General features: G+C 35.5%; 1 long non-coding RNA gene across 1 annotated transcript; it reads right to left on the reverse strand.

The window, feature by feature from the left end:
• Positions 1–7,736: 7,736 nt before the first annotated feature.
• On the reverse strand, positions 7,737–9,549 carry LOC147292859 (uncharacterized). Its single transcript, XR_015120897.1, has 3 exons — positions 9,071–9,549; positions 8,350–8,407; positions 7,737–7,797 (listed from the first exon to the last, which is right to left on the reverse strand). It is a non-coding gene; the product is annotated as an uncharacterized LOC147292859 (long non-coding RNA).
• Positions 9,550–15,102: the final 5,553 nt, after the last annotated feature.

Genomic DNA, 15,102 nt, shown 5'->3' on the forward strand with positions numbered 1-15,102 from the left:
TCAATAAAAAGTAGGGTATATCAATGGCCTAAGCCCTTGCTGAAATGGCTTAAGCTCAAACATGTAATTTAAAGAATAAATGGAAAACTATTTAAAACATTTAAATGGAAACCAAATCATTCTTTGAAAAATAAACATATCTATTTTCAAAGATCGAAACCACAATTATACAAGCATATGTATAATCAATTTCAATGCTCAAAAACACAATTACACATAGATCAAGTCATGGCTATAATTTTATAAATATTTCCATGCATTCTCGAGTTGGGTATGGCTAAACCATTATGCATCTATTATTAATATATCCAACATGATTATTCTCATGAAATGCAAATGTATGTTTAATTAAATAACAATGCAATCGTACATTTTCCTCCATAACATTGCAAACCCGTCAAAGTTTATAAACAGTGGACTTATTCTCTAATTTGTAAACTTGATTACCTCTATCCCTCATATCTTACTAAAAAGTAAGATCTAGATAGTAAGATATCCTTTCATTGAAGTAAATAACAAACCATCTATTTCCCCTCGAGCGTATTCTTAACTTTCATAACCAATTCTAGAAGACACTTGCATGCATACTATTTAGGGAATTGAAACCAAGGATAGAGTGAGAACCGTACCCCTTCATCTCTAATTAGGAAGTCCAAACACTTAAACTACATTAATGTAAATATTCTTGATTTAATAAATATGAATGTTAATGTATGCCTTGGGCAGCCCCCATGAAAGGCATGGCTGCCCTCAATGCTTCACATGTATATATTATGCTATGTAATCTTGTAATGACAATTCAAATATATAAATAATTCATTCCTTTAATTAATCATATAACACAACAAGTATAAAACAATAAGAGCAATTAAATAATTAAACAACCAAGTTTATTTTTAAAAACTCAGATCCAAAACCAATAGTCAAGTCCAAATAAACATATACTTCTTGTTGGTTCAATCATCTTTTACCCTTTAATCTAGTTCTTGAACCTTAGAACCTTCAAGTTTAACAACATGATAGAAAATCAATCCTTAATAGTTTTCGGGTACCACCAATTACGTAAGCCCTATTAGTTTAGGTCTAGGTGATCTAGTACCCTTTTAATGCAACATTAAAATAGCATGTAATTGGTTACTTTCCAAAATAAACCAATCTAAGTTCACTAGAACCTTAAATCCTATGTTAGTTTTAAAACTAAACATGCATGCAGCCCTAGTAATTCAATTCTCAATTAAACTTACATAAGTCCACTTGTCTAATCCTAGAACAAATAAGTTAGCCTTTTCCATCCTAATTAGGCAAATTGAAGTAATCAACATGCATACCCAATTTAATTTATTCTCGGTTTCAAAAGCAAATTGATTACTAACTAAATAAATCATAATTTCCTTTTGAGGTTAATTATTTAATTCCAAACAAACATAGCAGCCAAGAAGCAAATTAAAACATCTAAGACCAGAAACAATATGAGTCAAGCATTCAAGGAAACAACCATTTCCATCAAATTAACTAGGAATTAAATCATATTGAACATAGAGTTTAGAAAGGACTAGCTCCCCCTACCTTAATTGAAGCTTCTTGTCCTTGTGGTGATCCACCAAACTGAAAATCAATCCCAAACACAAAGGGAATTAGATTTCACATTGACAGGACCGCCCCCAGATTTCACCCTAAAACCCGGAGAGGTCCTGCGGGAATCCAAATTCAAGGAAAATCCTACCGAAAATTCGGCAAAACCTCCCCTGAAAATGGACTAATCCAAAATTTCAAAACCTGTTAAAAAAAAACACTTCTAAGTCTTTCAGCCACCTCTACCACAAGCATATAAGGATCTCAGACCCGTCCAAAGATAAATACAACTAATTTTCATAGGTTATCAGAGCTATTCTAGATTTTATCCTTATACAAATGATAATAAAAGGGAACTCTAAAAGCCTACAAGGTCTTCAAACGTTTTTCAAAGTGCCTCGACGTTGTCCTTGGCTCGACCGCTCCTACCTGGGGAAATTGTTAAAATAAATAAGACGTGAGAGAAAAGTCTCAGTGAGTGGACATAGAAGTTTTAATAGCATGTAGTTTTTCGTAAACTCTAAATTTGATTTTTCCTCTAGAATTCCCCAGTTTTAAAACATTTTCATAAATCCCTTTCTAAACCATCTCAAAACTGTAAATCAAACTCTGAAAAACAATTTATACTCTCAAGCTGTAAAATTATTAAAATATCTAAAATAAAATACATTGCCTTAATGAAACTGTCGTTTAAAACGTTTACTGGTGTAATATAGTTTCTCAAAATACTTCCCAACTGAAAACTCACGCCACACTAGTACCCGGGAAACTGCTGGTCATACACTGCCGAGTCACCTCTAGGCAAGTGCAGAGCAAATATACACATGTGCTGGTCATACACCGCCGAGTCATCTCTAGGCGAGTGCAGAGCAATTATACACCTGTGCTGGTCATACACCGCCGAGTCATCTCTAGGCGAGTGCAGAGCAATTATGTACCTGTGCTGGTCATACACCGCCGAGTCATCTCTAGGCAAGTGCAGAGCAATTATACACCTGTGCTGGTCATACACCGCCGAGTCATCTCTAGGCGAGTGCAGAGCAATTATGTACCTGTGCTGGTCATACACCGCCGAGTCATCTCTAGGCAAGTGCAGAGCAATTATACACCTATGCTGGTCATACACCGCCGAGTCATCTCTAGGCGAGTGCAGAGCAATTATGTACCTGTGCTGGTCATACACCGCCGAGTCATCTCTAGGCGAGTGCAGAGCAATATATACCTGCTGTAGAGGGTACTAATATGACGGTTTAAAACTGCTCATTTAACTTTATAAAACTCGTAACTCAAATCAATATTTCTAATTCAAGACTCATGATAACCAAATAATAAAATCATGATTTAAGAAAAGACTTCCAAATCAAAGATCCAATTCATCTTCTTTTATCTCTCAAACAAATTCAATAACCAAATAATTAAATCATGAATTTAGAAAAGTATTTACAAAAGTAAAGTCCACTCACAAAGATTGCCCTAGCTTCGATCCTCCGCTGGATCGTCACGAGTCACAGTCGTGTCTCCTAAAATAAATAGAATATTAAAATATAAGATTAATCTTGGCTCAACTACATTTAAAAGTGTATGTGGCAACTTCAACATCTCCCTCAACTTCCATCTTCACAACGGTTAATAAATTCCTCACCTAACTATAAACGCTCTCTAATTCACTCCGAGTCCTCCCAAGTTCAATTCCCACGTCACACGCACTCTCCAAACTAATCATAAACCCAAAACAAAACCTATGTAGGATCTACTTTGATCGGAAGTTCATCCGAGAGTTGTTTTGATATCGGAACAGTGTTTAATTACTGCCCAAAATGGGGTTTCATCAACTCGAGCTACTTCAACTTATCCAAAACCATTAACTAACTCAATACAATCCAAATTTCACATTCGACAACCAAATTGACGGTGGGGGGTCAGAACCACCGCTGTCACCACTCAAAGTGGCATTTCTAAAATCCAACTTTCACAATCTCTTAACATTTCTCAAATCTTTCAAATCTACACAACAAATGGGGTTTTCTAGGGGTAGGAATTGTCCACAAATATACAAGAATAACTTCCAGAATTCGAAATCTAAGGGCAACCCGAAATGGGTTCCAAACCCCAAAATCCAATTTCTCCCAAACTCAAAATTTAACTTTCAATTTTAATTAAATTTTCAGGTTCTAAACGACCAATGGGTATTTTAGGGATGTAATACATCACAGAAAAACAGAGGGAAAAGCCCTCAATCTGAAATCTACAGAAGAATCCGAAATGGCCCTACAATCCTCCAAAATCCAAGTTTCTAAATGTTGAAATTGATCAAGATAGATATAGGGGAAATAAAACCCATAGAAAATGGAGGAAAACTCACCTGAAACCAGGCCAAAATCAACGCCGAAAATGACTGAGATTAACGAAGAGGGGTGGCTGGCTTGCTGATTTTCCGGCTTCGATCCGCCTCCGTGGGTGGCTGGGTGATGAGGTGATTGGCAAGGAAGTGATGACCGGTCAGAGGGAGTGTTTCCCGACTGGTGGGGCAGCTGGGTTTCGCCGGAGTTGTGGTGGCGCACGGGTCAGTGCAAAAACAGAGTGTGTGTGAAAGAGAGAGAGAGAGAAATAAGGAGGCTGGGGGGTGGGGTCGGCGACGACGAGAGAGTCCCGCCGCCGGCCTCTGGTCACTGATAAACTGGCCGGAGCTGGCCGCGTCGGAGAGAGGAGAGAGGGGAGAGTGTGAGCTCGGGGAGAGAGAAAGTGAGAGAGTCTGTCTGTAGGTGCGGAGAGAGAGAGATAAAAGGAGAGGGAGAGTGTTCCCGAAAATTCTAGAGAGAGAAATCCCCTTCTAAATCTGATTTTGAAATTTTAATACCCAATTTTGTAAATTTTACGAAATTACCCCTCGCTTCAAATGCCCATAACTCTCAAACCGTAACTCCGATTGATGCATGCTACGTGTCTATGAAATCGTGGACTCGAGACCTATCTAACGGACCCGAAGTCAAAATTGAAAACCCATTCATTTTAAAAGTCAACTTTTAGTCAAACCCCAAATTAAAACAATAATAAAATAAAAAATTTTAAATCCAAACCCTTTTTATTTTCCGAATAATCCCAAAATCTTTAAAATACAATTCAACATCTTTTTTAAAAAAATCTCTTTAAAGCATAGTTAAATAAAAATTTAAATTTCTAGTGAAAATTTGGGTCGGGTCGTTACACACATTCTCAAACTCAAATGAGATTTTCTAAGGTTTTGATGTCGTTTTGGCTAAGTTAAGTGGAATCCGAGACCTCCAATATATAAACAAACATCCTATATATGACCTCAAAAAAGTTCTAAATCATGTATGCAAACATAATTGGAAGTTTAAAAACCAACACATAGGCCATGGCAGAAAAGAGGTATGCTGCAGCCTAGTTTTTGTTAAAAAAGTGGGGTTTTGACAACCCAAATTTCATTCCAGAAGTAAACGAACTCCCTCATATTCATAGATCAATCCCATGGATGATTGTAACTTGTGTGAACCAACAATTTAGGCCAAAAAGCCTTAATGGCAAAAATGGCAGTTTTGAGGTAAGTTTGTTTATTTAAAAATGCAAATGGCCAGTACCTGCTTATTGAATTTTATAAAATCACATAAAAATAGTTTGAATAAGATTTTTCACAGGAAATTAGAAGACATACTAACACTCATGCACAAAAATTTTCAAAGCAATTCGAGTTTTGTAAGTATGCTTTTCAAAAGCCTAAAGTTCATATTAGAAATCTAATTTTGATGCATAACCACTGTTCATGTGGTAAAAGTGTCATTTTCGGGTTTAATGCACCAAATCAAGTAAAATCAATTGGTACAAGACCAAAATCTGTCCTATAATCTACTGTGATGATTTCAAAACAAGTCTCCAAGTAAAACAAAATTCGAGCAAGCAAACCTCAATAATTTTCTTTGAAAAAGTTGCAGAAAATAGGCAAATTTTTAGGCAAATTTTAAAAATGCATAACTCACTCAATATAAATGGGATGTGCACGATTCTTGGCTTGAATGAAAGGTGTATATGTCTGCACTCTGTAGCTTTGCACAAAAATAGTTTTGCAAGATTCTTTCTTGATTGGTACAAAAATCAAGTTTTGTCAAGAAAGATCAGAAAATGCGAAAATAGCCAAATAAGGTTAGGTTGTGAGACTCTTGGATTTTTCTTTGGATGTACTTAACCCTAGCCATTCAACAAGGGTAAAAGGTATTGAAAATCAGATTTTAGGGGTAGGGTGATGGTTCTTACCAATTCTTGCTGAGGTTTCCAAAGAGCAATGCAGGCTGCAAAACTCCCTTCTTCTCGGATTGGCTTCCCTCTTCTCCTTCTCTTGTTCTTTCTCTTCCTCTAACTCTCTCTCTTTGCCTAAGAACTCAGAATTTTGTGGGGGGTTTGGTCTAAACAGTAATTGGTTCTTGATGAGTGTACATTTTGCATCATTTTATGATACTAATTCCCTAACCTAGAGTGTTAGAACTCAATACTTTTGTGTCTGTTATCTTTTTTTTTTGTGTTTTTAGGTCAAATGAAGCATAAATAGGAAAAAGGAGCAAATGGAGCCATTTTGGGACATTTCCTGGTCAAACTAGGAAAAGAGCAAAAATCCTAGTCAAATGAGGATTCCTAGTCGTACAAGGAAACATCAAGCCTAGAACCATCATTATCAAGCTAGAAATGAGAAATCATAATTGGAGCAGAAATTCCTGATTGAACTAGGAAACTTAACCTACTAGGGAAATGAGTCCTAATGAGGCTAGGAGTCACTAAGGGCAATATGGTCATTATGAGAATTTGAAATAGATAAGAAATCCTACATCTACAAGGAATCCTAGTGAGACTAAGAAAGGTTGGTCAAAGTCAACTCAATCAAGTCAAGGTTCCAGAAGCTTCTAGAAGGTATTGGACATTCATGGAATCAAATGGGGTGAAGAAATGAATTCGAATCCAAGAGGGAGAGATGGGCGAAATTGGAAGTCAAAGTCAAAAGTCAAGGGTTAACCATGTCATGTCATGAAGTCAAATGGGCCATGAGCCTATGTGAAGTCGAAATCAAGAGGTAGCAGCCCATGCATGCATGTGCAAGTGGCAGCCTATTCCTTGAAACCCTAGCAGCCCATCACGCCGAGCCCATGCGCATGTTTGAATGAAACCCTAAAGGGCCATGTGCATGTCACTTAAGCCCAATGCGCCAAAGCCTTGTAGCAACCCATGAGGTTTAGAAACCCTAGTCCTTGCCACACACCCCTATGCCTTGTCTTATAATGATTTCTCTCCTGCCTCTATATAAACATTTCATTCTCTCATAATTCAGGGATCCATCAATTCACAAAATTAAGAAAGAGAGAGAGAGGGAGAGAGAGAGAGAGAGAGAGAGAGAGAGAGAGAGAGAGAGAGAGAGAGAAGGAGGCGTGACTTGAGAGAGGGAAGGAAAGACCCTTGCCGCAAGCCCTAGCTCACCATTGCCGTGAGCCCACCTGCTTGCTAGGTCTCTCTCTCTTCTTCCTCTTCTTGCCGCAGCCCCCTTGTGATGTTTTCTTTAATTTTCAGTTTTCTTTTCTTTTGGAATTCTAGTTTTTAATTGTTTTGTGTAGTTGATTTTATTTTCATTATGGATTGAGAATTTATTTATATATTTTAGTTTTGTTTCTCTATTTTAATTATGTAGTAGTTTATTCTATCTTGCATGTTAAGCGTAGGTTGATTTTCGAATATGTCATATTCTAACAAATCGTTTATCCGTGTCTTGATAAATTGATTTAATGTTTGCACGTATCAAATTTCTATTATCTATTTGAATCCGTTTGCTAGCTGTTTGCGTCCTTTGATTGGTGACAGGACCACCCCCGAATTCCACCCTGAAACCCGGAGAGATTCTGTGGGATCTAAAATCAAGGAAAATCCTACCGAAAATTCGGCAGAACCTTCCTTGAAAATGGACTAACCCAAAATTTCAAAACCTGTTAAAAAACACTTCTAAGATAGCAACCACCTCTACCACAACCAAAAAGGGGTCTCAAACCCAATTATTTCAAAATAACCTTATAGTTTAAGTATAGTTATCAGAGCCACTAGTCCTATTACAGCAATTATTACATTTAAAGAAAATGAACTTCCAAAATGGAAACGAATCCCTACAAGATCCGGGGGCAGAATGGATGTGATTTGCCTCGACGCGAATGGCACGACCTCCACCAAATCTATTACCTGGGGGACAATTTTAAGACATAAAATAGAGAAATGGTGAGTTAACTCAGTGAGTGGACAGATTGATTGAAACGAAACAAGGTTAAAATGTCATTTCTGTACAATCATGTAAAACTACGTTTAACTTCAAAATCTCACGTCACTCTTTGAAATCCCCCAATTTTAAAACGTTTTCAGAAACACGTTCAAATTTTTTTTCATAATTTAATAAACCAAATAGAAGCATAAACCATTTATCAAATAAAAAAATAAAATAAAAAAATAAAACTCAAATCTTTTTGTATCCATCTAAACTTTCTTTAACAAAACCAAATTCATAAATCCAAGAAACTTTGAATATGCATTTGTTCAACTCACAATATCTCAATTCATAAATCCATAAAACTTTTAATATGCAAAAACCATAAGTATCAATTTAAAAGGAAAATTTTAAAAACAAAATTCTAACTCAAAATCTTTTAGCTTAAATTTCAAACTCAATATAGCCAAGAAATAGAATTTAATTATCAACATATAAAACATTTCAAAAAAATTAAAAGTTAGTCCACTCACAGTGAGAAAATCTAATGTCGATCCTCCGCCGGATCGTCGCGAACCCCGGTCGTCTCGCCTATAACACAAACGATAAAATATGAAATTAGTCTCGACTCCAATACATTTAATTTTGTGTGTGTTAATCCTAATGTCCCGCTAAACTCACGCTCGAGTAACGGTTATAAATCATCTTCCTCAAAACTATACGCTTTCTAACCTATTCCTAAACTATCTCGAAACTTCCCGGCTCACACCAACGTTACCCACACTTCTAAAACCAATTATAAATCTCGAAAATAAATCTACGTAGCCGATCTAAAAAGAGCACACCATCCGAGAAAAGTTCGGTATCTAAAAACTATCCAATTACGATCCAAATTTGAAATTCTCGTCAACCCAAGGGCATCCACCTAACCAAAATCAATAATCAACTTAATTTGAGTCTCAAATTTATACTATCCAAATAAATTGACGACTGGGTGGTCAGAACTATCACCGTCGTCGCCCACAGTGACGGATGTCTAGCCTAAAAGTCACAAATTGTCCAATTTCTTAATTTTTCTAATTCTAATAATCAAATATCATTTTCTAAGGGTGTAAATTGTCCACAACTACATTAATATCATCCATTTTCCGAAATTCTCAAGAGGAACCCGAAATAGGATCTAAATCCCCAATTTCAATTCTCCAAAATTACTCAAAATAAAGCACCAAAACGCTGAGAAATGACAGCCCATACCTCAAGGAGAAAAACCCACTTAAACCCTCGAAAATTGATGCTGAAATCTAGCCGAAAATTGGTGGATGGGGCCGGCGATTTTGAGGTGGTTCTTGAGTTGTTTCCGACCCAGGGGAGCTGCTCGATGCAGGAGGAAGGCCAGGCTGAGCTGGTCGGCCAAAGGAAGGGTCGCCGGAGGTCTCAAATGGCTGGAATGGCTGGCGGCGTGAGCGAAAGTGGTGACTGGGTGCAGGGGTTGGGTGCGCACAGAGAAAGGAAATAGAGAGAAAACACGGGGAGAGAGAGTAGGCTCTGGGTATGGTCGGTGCCTGGGAATCACGTCGATGGGTCTGGGTCGGTGGGAGGTGACCGACGTCTGGGAGAGGTGGTAGCTGCGGCAGCTGGTGAGCAGGGGTGGTCGCGGGGAGGAAAGACAGAGAGAGATAGGTTTAGGGAGAGAGAAATAAAAGGAGAAAGAGAGAGAAAGAGAGAGAGTATACCAGAAAATTCTAGAGAGAGGAAGAGAAATCAGGAAAATTTTCTGATTTAGGGTATTTAAAAACTCACTTTTATAATTTTACAAAATTGCCTCTCACTTCACATGTCCTAACTTTCAAACCGTAACTCGAAATGATGCGTGCTACGTGTCTATGAACTCGGGGGCTCGAAACCTATTCAACAGACACAAAGTCAAAATTGAAAGCCCATTTATTTTAAAAGTCAACTTTGGTCAAGCCCAAATTAAAACAAAAATAAATAAAAATTTAAATCAAAACCCTTTTTATTTTCTAAATAAATCTCAAAATCTTTAAAATAAAATTCATCATCCTTTAAAAAAATTCTCTTAAAAACATAGTTAAATACAAATTTGAATTTCTAGTGGAAATTTGGGTCGAGTCGTTACAATTGGTCACCTTAGGATAATTGCATCTAATTTATTTATTAGGTTTAGATGTGAAATAGTCAAAGACACTAAATCATAAGTAACAAGGGAATAATAAATTGTTCTTGATAATGGTTTTGTAGGACCTCTACAAGGAAATAGTCAAATGTATGTTGTGCATGTTTGACGTTCTCATAGATTTTAATGACTCTTGCATGGGTAACAGCTGTCTTGGCTTAGTACTAGGGAACATGTAAGTTAACTAATTAGGGGAGGTCTAAGAAGCTCTTAATTATGTCTTAGAGGAATAATTGCGAGAAAGTAACTAGCCAAACCTTTTTAGTAGTCAAATTTTGATATGTTGTGTTTAAATTAATTTGCCATTAGCCTTGGATGGTTAGGGTATGCTTATTTGAATTGATGGCTGAATGCTTGACATTGCAAGATAATGTAAAGTGTGTGTGCGTGTGGTGATGTGTGCATGTGTTTCCAACTTCCAAAACCCCCCATTTAGTTGTTCTAATTGATTAATTGAATTGATTTGGTGTTTATTAATCATTTCATGTGGGATCGACCTCGTGCTTGTACGCTTTGCTACTGATGCAATTTGTGCACTTGCGAGTATACTTAGAATAGAATGCATTTTTATTTTGTTATAAGAAAACAATCAATAGTTCTTGTGTCTGTTGGAGGGAAAACTGAAGAGACATTTCCTTTCTTGCATGGGAAAGGTTTCTGACAAGGCTCTTGCACTGTTTGTTAGGGCTTTTGGTTTCCCAAGAGGCTTCTAATAGGCTGGCCAATCCCTTAGGGCCTTTTTAATTGAGTGTTTAGTCTAAAGCTAAGCTACACAGCCCAATAACCAATCAAAGGTTTTTATTTAACCCAAGTCATTTAATTAAAAACCATCATGACCTTTTATTTGGTTTTTCTTTCCTCTTTGCCGAAAACACACACTAAGTCCAGCCCTAGTCATGACCTCCATGTCACACAATAGCCATCATTTTTATCTCTTGCTCAAGTAATCTAGGTTTCTAGCCCTAGTGGTCTAGATTAGTCAAAGAAAATAGGGTTTCAAGGTCAACTTTGCAACCCTTGGTAATTCTAGTTGTCAAATCCTAATTCTAAACATGTATAAGTCACAAATACATGTTTGCACAAGTAAGAGCATGTGTGTGATCCGAAAGGATCTCTTGAGTGTCCAAACAATCAATAAAAATATGTCATTTAAAATGAGTGCATTAAAACAATTTTTGGATGAAATATAAACACACAAGCTTTTGGCTTTCCTTTGAAATTCGAAATCACCAATTGGATGGACAAAGTAGCAAATAATTAATTTAACCAAACATAAGCAATTAGGTCAAAGTGTTGTACACAAGTGGTCATTTAGTCATTTTAGGCATGTATAAGTGTGCCTATGCCATAAAACTCGAAATCACCATAAATATGTGAAAATAAATATGGTTCAAGCAAGTGACATAATTTTAAATAAAACATTTAGATAAATGTAATTCCATAAACTTGTCTATATGGAATAAATCCACATTTGTGTTCAAAAGAAATAACAATTAGTTCTAACTAATTTAAATTAGCCAAGTAACACCCTTAACCCAAAATCAATAAAATTTAGGGTGTTACAATGGAGTCCTTCATAGGTGACATTGCGTCGTATTGTGGATACCCGAGGGTTTGGAAAGCTGGATCAAAGAAGTCTTCCACCCCATTAATGATGACTCGCCCATCGTTGTAGAGATCCCATCACTGACTTTGACTTGGTTAAGAGATTCATTAAAGACTCTTAGAATATGAACCACACATAGTGGGTGTATTGTATTGGTTTATATAGTGATACAATTTCAGAGTCCAGCATGCTCATGGACTTGTTACATGATAATACAAGAGATAAATACATTACAACCAGAGATAAATACAAACAGAAGAGTTAGAGTAGGACTCGTCTATTACACCCCTGCAAGCTGACAATATTGTTGCGCACAAGAAGCTTGGAAAAAAAATCCTGAAAATGGGTAGTTGACAGCCCCTTGGTAAAAATATTTGCAATCTGATCTTTAGAGGATATATAAGAGACATGTATCTCCTTGAAGAAATGCATTATGAACGTCCAATTGACGAGTAGACCAATTAAATTGAACGGAGAGTGCTAAAATCAATCGATTGTAGAACGATTGACAACCATACTGAAGGTGGACGAGGTAGGTGATAGGCTGCACATTATGAGAAATAGTGGGTGAAGCAAGTGCGTAAATTCTTACTGGAGTTGGTTGCATGGGTTGTGTAGGAGAAGAAGGTGCACTGCGGGATTGTGGGGGTAGGCAAAGGCGCGCGTGACATTGGGGGCTGTAGAAGAAGAGAATCCCGCAACATGTGGTGACGAAGGTGGTTGCTGGTGAGCTAGACTAGGGACAACATGTTTAATTTTTTTAGGTGTGATATTGGTAGACGATGGAGCAGGTGGCGACACAAAGGACCCAACAACAAGTTGGGCACCTGGACTTGAAGGAGAAGAATGCACCCCCGTAGGTTGAGCTTTAATGGTCTCTCGAAAAGGAAAGCTATGTTCATAAAAATCACATAACGAGAGAGAAAAATACACCCCGTGGATAATTCAAGACATATATATCCTAGCTAAATAATTTAACGAATAGCCCATAAATAAACATTTAAGAGAACAAAATTGAAGTTTATTTTTATTATATGGACGAATATAAGGAAAACAACTATAACAAAAAAACTTTTAGGGAAAATTCGAGGCAAATGACTCCAACTTGTGTGTCAGAGTCATATCAGAACTCCCCTTTCAAAACTGTATCTGTCAGGACTATTACTTCACTTCAGCGGCAAATGAGGTTATTCTGTTAAAAATATTAAAATATTATTTTTTTCACTATTAAAATATTTAAGAAAAAAAAAACACTAAAATAAGAAAATTAATAAAAAATAAAAAACTAAAAGAAGAAAAAATAAAAACAAATTAAAGAAGAAGAAATATTATAATTGTTAACGGAAAAAATAATTATAAATATTTTTTATATTTTGTCTTCTTTCAATTTTTTCATTTTTATTAATTTTATTCTTTTAGTGTTATTTTTTAATTTTTATAAATATTTTAATAATGAAAAAAATAATATTTTAATATTTTTAACAGAAAATGTTATCAAATTTGACGGAATAGCCTCATTTGAGGCTTAAGTAAAGCAGTAGTCCTGACGGATACACTTTTGAAAAAGGAATCCTGATCTGATTTCGACATCTAAATTGGAGTCGTTTTCCTAAAATTAACCCAAACTTTTAAAAAGGAATAATCAAGATACTTAGATACTTAATTTTTTTACTAGTTATTTTTGTACTTTCATTAGATACTTTATTTTAGTTTAGGTATTTTCATTAAGTTTGATTCTTAGGCTATTAAATTTCGGTTTCATTTTAGGTATTTATTTTCATTAGATTAATTTTTTAAAAAATTTTCTATTTAGTTTCCCTTTTCTTTTCTAATGATTTTTTATTTTCTCTTAGGTATTTTCATTGTTTTTTTAATTTAGGATTTTTCATTAACTTTGATACCCAACATTGAATTTCAAAAAGAGCTATGAGAAGTAATCAAGAAATATTCAATAAAAAATTAGCTCCTAAAAAAAATTCAAAAACCAACAAATAAGATATTTAGTCACATGGGTTTTTCAGGAACAAAAATCTCATAAAAAGTCAACTCATAAATACTGATGATCAAAGGACTCAAATTAATTTATGATCTTACACCTGGGTTTATTTAGATTCTAATTTTATGTAGGGATTTAAATCTAAAAGCCCCTAAAATTTATAACAAAATAATTCTAGATTTTTTTTTTGTTCATGAATAATTCTAGATTCAGTAAGGAATTAAAATCACATACACTATATTTAATAAGTAATCGACAGATAAAAGATATTATAACAAAAAAAATAAAAAATAACATTGAACCAAAGAAGCATAATTTGAATGCAGTAAGAGATATGTAGGATATAAGACATCAAGAATATAGCAATTCAATCAATTATATAATGATAATAAAAGTAAGGAAAAGATGCAACCTAATTCTACTACAAGGCAATTACAATGAATAGAATAACATACATATATATAAGAACAATACAGATAGAAATGAAAGGAAGAGAGAAAGAAGGAGAACATCGTGAGAAAACTTAGGGCTTCCAAAATTTCCACTACAAGAAAAAGGGACATGAGGCACATACAAAGTGGGCACAAATAGAAATTTGTGACATGTTATTTAATAAGGGACATAAATATAAATATATTTGTGTTCTGTTACATTTGGTATATGTGATTGTGTCTTTTTTATGTGTCTTATTATATAAGACATAATTTTCGTGCGTTTTTACATATTATTACTGTAGAACAATTTTATTAAAACTCGTATGAGGCTGAGGAAGTAACTAAATCTATTCATAAAATTAAAAATAATATTAAATTGGGTTTATACTCAAATATTTGTGCTCTATTAGTCACTGTCTCTCTTTCAGTCTCTCAGACTCTCTCGCCGTCTAGTGCCGCCCTTTCTCTCTCTCTCTATCTCACACTCATCTCGCCGTCTCGCGCCGGCGTCGCCCTCTCTCTATCTTTGTGAGTCTGTGACTCTGTCACTCATCTCTCTCAGTCTCTCAGTCTCTCGCCTCTCATCTCTCACGGTCTCATCTCCGTCGAAGGTCGCAGCTTCAAAACTCAAAATGTATGTCATCTCTCTCTCACTCTCATATCTCGTGCAATTTTAATTAGCGTTTGATTTGGGGATTCACGGGTTAGGGTTCAATTTAGGTTTTTTCTGTTTAATCAATTAGGGATTTTTGTATAATTGTTTTTTTGTTCACTTCTTAGGGTTTGATTATCGGCTTAAACAGAGGGATTTAATTTGATTATCTGCATTATTTTCATCGATCAGTAAAATGTTGTTTGGTTATCTGCGTGTAATTGAGTATCTGCATATTTGATTATATGTTCTGTTCTATTCTGCATAGGGACTAAAATGTTGTTTGGTTGTTTGATTAGTAAACTAGAAAACTCATTTGGGTTGGGTGTTATTAAATAAATTGTATTTATGGGTTAGTCACGGTTCGTTTATTAAGGTATGTTGGCCTCTGATTTCCACTGCAA

Source organism: Dryas octopetala, chromosome 2, assembly GCF_963921425.1.
Source record: "Dryas octopetala chromosome 2, drDryOcto1.1, whole genome shotgun sequence".
Taxonomy (NCBI): domain Eukaryota; kingdom Viridiplantae; phylum Streptophyta; class Magnoliopsida; order Rosales; family Rosaceae; genus Dryas; species Dryas octopetala.